Below are 8,576 nucleotides of genomic sequence, written 5' to 3'. Positions count from 1 at the left end.
GACCAGTCCCCAGCCAGCAGAAGAGGCAGAGGCTGGGATTCCCACAGCATGCCTGCACACTGGAAAGGCTTGGGAGATACCTAACAAGGGCCAGGAAGAGGTCAGAAAGCCTCTGGAATCAAAGGAAAACTTGGGGGGGGTGGGGGTGGTGCCAGGACATGGCAATGAGTAAGGGGCGTGGTTTCTGGTAATGGAATGGGTTTGGCTAAGTAAGTGTATGTGCCCTGCCTCAGTTTCCCCCAGTAGTGGTGGGAGAGGGTATGAGTGCAGGGGAGGACATCCACACAAAGAAATCCAGGTCCCTTCGTCAACGAATAGAAGGGGGTAGGGTATAATAGATGCGATCCTCTCGCAGTAAATTTAGGCGCTCCCTAGAACAGGTTTCTGAGGTATCTGCAAATCCTAACTTAAGAGGTTTCCCTCACAGGGAGGCCTGGAAGCATGGGCACACACACGTGGTTCAAGTGTGGAGACCTCAGACTCAGGGTTCATTGCCTCCAGGCAGGGCAAGGGTTCCTACCGGAAATCTAGGTGGGAGCAGGGGAGCTGTGGGCCTGGAAGGTGTTGGCTGAGGTCTTAAAAGGCAGGTGATATGGGGCTTGGAGGGTTGCTGGCTCCTCCTGGGTCCCTTCACCCCCGGCTGGCAGTACAGGCAGGCTCTCAAGACTGCCGCGGGGCCCCACACTGTTGGCATTCTGTACCCAGAGACCCGCGGTGGATCCTCAGCTTGAGGGGGACACACCCACAACATGGGTCCTCAGCAGCCCCTGGGCTCCGGGGAAGGGGGACGGGCAGGGCCACCTCAGTCATCCTCCCAAGCTGACAACGGTACGAGGTGTGACAGGACTGCAGGAGAGGCCTTGTGGGCCTGGGTGGCTTCCACACACTCGGAGCAGCATTCCCTTGCTGAGGGCTCACAGGTCCCGTGTCCGCTTCCTACTCTTCTCCAGGGGCTCTGGATCAGTGAGGGGTCTGTGGCCCATGTCTCCCCCGGGTAAAGTTTCCACTGTCTCACCCCACAGTGCTGACTGGGGGGCTCCACCCACAGAGGGGAGGCCAGGATCTCTAGGGCCAACTTGAGCCTAAGCCCAGGGGTCCAGCCCAGTGTGCTGGGCATTTCTCTCACCAGGGTGCACAGGTCTTCCCCCTGCACTCAACCTTGCCACGTCAGGGGACACAGACAGGTACTCAGGCCCATCCCATTACCCACACACCACTGTGTTACCCATTTTCACGTCCGCAGTCTGTCCACCCTCCTCCCCACCCCCAGCCCCCGCCGGCCCCGACCAGGGCTTCCCGGGACTCCGAAATGACAAGGGGAGGGGCCTACATTCCTGCCAGTGGACGCAGCCAACTGGTGTTTTGTCCAGAGGGCTGGGATGTGTTCAGACCCTAGAACCTCACTCAGAGCAAGGTTACTAGGAGAAGCAGAGCCTTGGCAGAGGAATAGAGAGCACCCCAGGAGGGGTCTAGCTCCCCTGCAGGCAGATAAGGAGCGGGGCATGGAGTTTTTAGTCTGTCTAGTCTTCGTTAATTACACACTCTTGGAGCAGAAGGTTAGCTCTCCCGAGTCAATGATTTCACAGGGAAGCCGGTGGGGGAAGGGCCCTTTCCGCCGAGGCCAGGTGCTGAGTAAGAACCTGGAAGACCTGGGGTGGTGGAGAGGGAAGCGCAGCCCACATAGAGCCCAGGCAGGTGTGGAGCAAAGGACGGCTGTCTTCCTGACGTGTGACCTCGGCAGGTTGACGTGAATGCTGTCATCTCTAAGAGGTCTAAGAATCATCTCTGTCCCATGACATTGTTACAAGTGCCCAGTCTCATTAATAAATGTAAGGTCTGTGTCCGAGATGGTAGTATGTGCTAAAAGGGGAAAAAAAAATAGCTTTTTTATTATCATTATTTATTAACGTGAAACTTGAAGAAAAATAAAGAAGCTGGAAGAAAAATAGTAGGTAGTGCTTGGCCTTCATCAGGGTCACATAAAGGGCACTAGGGGTTATGCCAGCCTCAGCCTCTAGAAGGAAGGGCGAGGAAGCCAAAGGAGCCGGGAAATGTGTCCCGTCAGGGATCCGGGACACACTGCTGCAGGATTAGCCCAGCCCTGGCCCCTGGGTGGGGCTGCTGGGGCCTGGGTAGTTTAAAGTCCCTAAGCGTTCAGAGGCTGATTGAGTAGCTGAGGGAGGAACTGTGAGGACTCAGTCTTCAAGCATCCGCTGGGTGTCTACCCTACAAGAGCACCAGGGTGGGCACCCAACACTGAGAAGCAAGAGGAACCCAAAGCCTGGAAGAACCTAGAAAACGGGATGGCGATGTGAGTCAGGCCGCCACAGGGAGGGCCGCCTATAATTACAAGTCAAGAAATGCCGCAGGAACAAAGCTGAGTTTTGTGGGACCCGTCAGCAAGGCTGGGGGCTCGAACCAGTTATGGGATGCCCAGCAGAGGGAGCTGGGGGCCCCTATTGCCATCAGGGTGCTTCCGTGTGTCTGACCCAGTGTCTGACCTTGGGCATTCTCCATTCATTCCCTCATTCATTTATTCAGCACACACCTGCGGCTGGGGTGGGGGTGGGGCTTCCTCTACAAACCAGTTCTCCCTCCAGTGAGGGAGCTAAGGACCGGGGCCACCCACCTCTGCGGGCCTGGAGTGCCAGTCATGGGCATTTGATCCCGCCATTTCACAGTCTTCCTGGGGCTTGCCACTTGGCTGGCATAGCCCCCTGCCCTACTTCCATGCCGCAAGGAACACTTGTCTGTGACTGTTTCTGAGTTCATCTTTCTATTCTCTCTCTGGAAGAGCTCGCGGAAGGGCTTGCCCACGGTCAATGAGGCAGTCATTAGCAAAGCCCAAATCTACGTGCATTATCTGATTGCCCACAATTTCCACTATGTCCGGGTAACCTGAAAGGGAACCCAGGAAATCGAGAAATGCTGCACCGGATGGCACTTACGGAGACACCTGCCTCCAGGAGTGGGCTGCTCCACAGCCAAGGGCTGCCTGGGTGTTTGTCTTTTGGCTAGCGCAAAGGAGGAGCTGGGCAGCCAGGTGCAGGTGGTACTTGCCAGGAGCACAGGCCAGGAGTGGAATCGGGTACCAGCCTGAGGCAAGGGCCCAGAGTGGGAAGGCAGCTCTCTCTCTCCCTCGGCTTCTCGTCGATGCCCTTCTCTCTTGATTCCCATTAGTCATTCCCATCTCATGGAGAAGGAATGAAAACAGACTCCGGATCTGGCTAGAGGTGTGCTGTGACATCAGTCTGCAAGGCCCAGCCTCCCTGGGACAGAGACAGAGGCCAGAGAGGCAGAAGCGGCAGCTCTTGCCCCTGACATTCCCTGCTGTGGAAACTGAACTTGGGGCAGGTGGGAAACACAGAGCTCGCCCTAGGAGATCATGAAAGGACACGTGTGCATGGGTGGGAACTGGAGCGGGCTCCATTGCTCCCCTACACACAATCACCCTGCTGCTCTTTCCACCATCACCCACGGGCCGGGCCACGGTTCTCCACATCCTGTCCATCCTTACTTTTTAGATGCCACCATGTTCAGCATTGTCCCATTTTTACCATTTCATCACAGTTAGGCCTCTGAGACTTGGTATGATAGATGGGATTGTTTTCGGCTCCAGCCCCACGGCTTTCACATCTAGATGCTGGCTGTTCATCCCCAATGGCCTCCTGCCCTCCCAGGATACTGTACTACAGGTCCGTCCTGCCATCACTTAGCTGGCTTCCTCCAGAACAGCCACGCTGATAACCTGGGCTCTCACCTGCTTCTTCTTCCTGTCCTTTTAAAAACCATTCCAGTCCCTGAACAGTGTCTCCCAACCCGTGGGGGGCCTTCTAAGCGACGCTTTCCTCCTGGTTCATCATAGATTAGGCAAATACATGTTCCCATTCCAGTCTCTCCGGTTATCTTTTTCTTGTTTTGCTGATTTCCAGGAACATTCCAGCCCTCCACGGCACATGCTTCCGTTCTCAGTATCTCCGCTTTTAGTTTACTGAAATAGTTCACGCTCTGAACAGGTTCTCACTGAGGTCTCTCTTGTCTCCTTTTAGGTAGTAATGGTAAGTGAGATAGTGGCCGCCTTCTGTTGTGTGACAAAACTGTTCCGGGGAGACAAAACACTTGTCTATACTCACCCTAGACAGGGAACTCACGGCAGACCATTTAGTGGTATGGATACCACTAAAACCCAACTTGATGAACCATGAGTTTTATTGGAGTTACTTACAGGAAAATGGGTGAAGGGTCACTTACAGGACCAGAAATGACTCAAAGAGAGTCATTTGAGTTGCATCACCAAAGCCCACCCCGGCATGGGTGACAAGTCAGAGAACCTGGGAACCTGGAGCTCGGTGCACAGCCTGCAGGCAGCTCAGCGGGTCGGAGAGAGTCCTTTCCAAGTGACTCTGGTCTCTTCTGGCAGCTCGGCTGGTTTCTGCTTCTTCCAGGCAGCTGGTCTGATCTCAGTCTTCTTTGCAGCTTGTGACTTCGTTTATTCTGGCAGGGAGGGGCCCAGTGAACCCGCTTAGTTTCAGGGAGTTCTTGAACCGATTGTGTTGTGGTTTACTTCCCTGCTTAAGGTGCTCCCCTGCAGGAGGGAACGTTTTGCTCTCTGAGAAAACTGTTACACAACACTGCACCCCTTCCTCTGGCTCTTACATCCTTTCTGCCCCTTCTTCCCCAGTGATCCCCAGCCTTGGAAGGAGTGACTATAGATAACCACCTGTGACTGAGAATTAGGTCACCGTGGTATAGTAACAGTCGCTTGTCCTCAGGAGCCTCACCGGTGGTTACGAGTTGAGGCTGACAGTAACAGTGACGTATGGGCCTACACACGTCTAGAAGGCAGTTGGACAAATACATCACATCCATCTAGAAAAACCACAGAAGCCGCTTCCCCGTTGGGACCTATGACCTCCCCAGCCACAGGGGACCTCTGTCCTTGCTCACAGCACCAGATGGGAATCCTCTCTGTGGAGCAGGTCTCAGAGGAAGGCTGTCAGTCTTCCTCATGACAGCCAACTCACTATTGCACAACCAGGCGTATCTTGCCTGGCCTGTCAGTGTTCAGTGTGCAGCGTCCATAGCCAAGCAGGAATGTTGGTGACAGTTCCCTACCAGCAGGCTTCATGGCCACCTCTGCCATTATTAGAGCCAGCCGGCCGGCTGGGAGTTTCCAGCTCAGTCCCAGCGTGATTTCTCCATGTCCCACGGTCAGAGCACGCGTACGGGGTGTCTTCAGGGATAGGGTCACACCATCTTGGTCTGGCACACAACCAAGAGCAGGAGCAGTAGCCTTTACGGTTTGTGGGGCCTCAGGGGCTTCTCCAGCCAACGACTCACAGGAAGGGAGCCACCCCTGGCTCTGGGGTTTTCATTCAGGTACCTTATGGCCTCTGGCAATGTCCTTCCGGATTGTTTTTCTTTCAATTAACCCATCCCAACTAGGGCTGTGAGGTGGGTAGAAGTAACGTTGTACCTGATTGTTTCTCCAATGACTTTCCAAATCTGCAAAATGCTCAGGGGTTAGCATTACATCATCTAGACAACAAAACGTTGGCCAGAGGATGGGCAGGGCAAGGCAGCATCCCAAACTCCCAATCCATGGCAAGGAGGGGGTTGCAGAGATGACCTTGGGGAAGCACCCTCAAGGCCTGTTGTCATCCGTTCTCAGCAAGAGTCAGGTGACCCCAGAGGTTCACAACTAAGAAGATACTAAAGTGAAACATAAGCAAGGTCTAATACAGCATGGGAAGGTTCCATTCATCTGTATCAGTGGCTTCCTCCACAGATCAAAGTTGGGTACAAAGCACGGGTAGGAGGCGCTGTCTTAGCTCCTTGTAATCCTCTGTCATTCTCTCTGAGCCATTGCATTTCCATATTCTGGAGTTCTTCCACGGAGCCTACCTACATTTCTCCACACCTGATATACTCACTGGGCCTGACTTAATTTGCTCAGACCTGCTCAGGGCCAAGGGGGAAAAAGGCCCTGCTCTTTGGAGCTTCACCCATTGGTTCTTTGGGTAAGAGCTGCCCTGGGTTGGCATTGCGGATATAGCAGCAGCTACTGCCTCTCCATCCACCATACCTGGTTGTTGAGGGAGTTCCTTGTTGCAAGATATTTGATTACACTGTGTAAAGATATGTCACTGTGATTGGTTTAATAAAAAGCTAAATGGCCACTGGGCGGTGATGGTGCACGCCTTTAATCCCAGAACTCTGGAGGCAGAGGCAGAGGCAGGTGGATCTCTGTGAGTTCAAGGCCAGCCTGGGCTACAGAGTGAGTTCCAGGACAGGCTCCAAGGCTACACAGAGAAGCCTTGTCTAAAAAACAAAAACAAAACAAAACAAAAAAAACAAACAAGAAAACAAAACCAAACAACGTAAATGGCCAATAGCTAGGCAGGAGGTATAATTGTTGGGACTTCCAGACAGAGAGAGCTCTGGGAAGAAGAAAGGGGGAGTCACCAGCCCGACGCAGAGGAAGCAGGACATGCAGGGGAAGAGGTAAAAGCCAGGAGCCACGTGGCAGCACATAGATTAGTAGAAATGGGTAAATTTACATTATAAGAGCTAGTTAGAAACAAGCCTAATCAAGGCCGAGCTTTCAGAATGAATACGAAGTCTCCATGTGGTTGTTTGGGAGCTGGCTGGTGGGACAGAGAAAGACTCGTTACAGTTCCTGACTGGGCAAACCAACCCCACCCCTAGTATAACCTTGTGCTGGAGGTAAATGTCCCCTCCTCAGTCTGGGTGATAATTACCCACCCTGGGACAGGCTTTTTTGTTGTTACCTGTGTTGCTCTATCATGGATGTCTTCTGTGAACTGCTCCTAGGCCCACAGTTTGGCTTCTCTCAATGTTTTCCTCAGGAACTCCAGGTTGGAACAACTCTTGCCACATTTGTCTTCCTGAAGCCCAGACGGATCTCTTCCTTGGCTTTGGCTTTGTGCTGTTTCCTATAGGTCACTCACTTGACCAGCTCTCTTTACTTGCTGGCCTAAGTCACTGAGATCTGCCAAGGCCCTTCCTGCTGTGTAAAGATCTTGTCCCACTAAAGGGCTCAGCAAAGCCACTAATGCGCCACACTAGCTTGAGGTCCCTACTGGACTGACCTTTTCTTTATCTCTTCTGTGAACACAGTTTTATCTGGCCCAGTGAACTGGGGTCCAAACACAGCTCCTCTTATTCCTAGTTCCTTCCTCCAGTTCCTGATGCTCATGGGGATGTCAGATGGACATAAACAAAGTGTTCCTAATGGCTCTGATAATCCACTCCATTGGGAACTGGTTTCCCTCACCCTGTCTCAGGTTATGCAGCCTTTGCCTTAAGGAGGGATGGGTTACCTTACTCGGTTTTCATGCCTCCACAGCAGCAGACTGGTCCCCTCCACTCCTGTGTCCATGGTCTCACAAGTTAGGCTGAGATATGCTCTTTCCTTCTTTCTTTGCATATTGTCCTTCCCTAACAGCCAGGCAGTGGTTGGTGCACACCTTTAATCCCAGCACTCAGGAGACAGAGGCAGGTGAATCTCTGTGAATTCCAGGCTAGCCTGATCTACAGAGTGAATGACAGGACAACCAGGTCTACACAAAGAAAACTTGTCTCAAACAAACTGAAAAAAGTCTTCCCTACGCCCAGCAGTGCAAGTGCTGAGTATTTCCTGATGAAACTAGTTTCTTGCCTTGGACCATGGTTAATGCGTCCATCTACAAACTGGGTTACAGATTTTTTTTCTACAAACAGTTGGACTTGAGGGGTATCTTTTATTGCCTTCTCTCTCTCTCTCTCTCTCTCTCTCTCTCTCTCTCTCTCTCTCTCTCTCACACACACACACACACACACACACACACACACACACACACACACATACATCCTCTTTATCTGATTTAGTTGCCAAGTCAGAAGCTAACACAGAGGATGCTAGCTGCATCTCCCTTTCTCCTTGCAATTGCTCCTTCACACAAACTAGCTCCTGCTTGGCCGCCATCTTGGCCTCAGATGCATTTCTAACTACACACAACAGAGGGCAGGCAACCTTGCTGACACTCTCGACTCGTGCGCTAATCGCAAAGACTGCAAAACTTCCTCCAAATCTCTAACTGTTCTCAAGGCATCTCCATATGCATGTGGTGGACCTCACTCATCAAGCAAGCATGCCACCCATACCACACACACAAAGATTGCCATCCTGGGACTCTTCCCACAGACATGCATTCCTAGTCCTGATGGCTCAGCCTGAGTTGCATGTCTCACAACTGCTGTAGCACAAAGGCACACTACCACACACCAAATAGGACAGGACAACTCTCTTGGAATCTCCTCACAGATATTCCCCACTTCAGGCTTCTCAGCCTCAGTTGCCTGTCATACTGCCCACAGTCAGGACCATGCACATACTCCTCCTTCATGTCATCTTTGGTTCTGTCTTGTCCCTGTTCAAGTGCCAATTACATTGTGCGACAAAACTTTTCCCAAGAAAAAGAAACAAACTCTGCTCATCCCAGATAGGAAACCCCATGACAGACTGCCAAAGTCCCACCGCAGCCCGGGTTTAGGTCCTGAGATGGGGAAGGGGC

Source organism: Peromyscus leucopus, chromosome 12 (genome assembly GCF_004664715.2).
Source record: "Peromyscus leucopus breed LL Stock chromosome 12, UCI_PerLeu_2.1, whole genome shotgun sequence".
Taxonomy (NCBI): Eukaryota; Metazoa; Chordata; class Mammalia; order Rodentia; family Cricetidae; genus Peromyscus; species Peromyscus leucopus.
The sequence above is the reverse complement of the archived record's forward strand: the minus strand, read 5'-3'. Positions refer to the sequence as shown.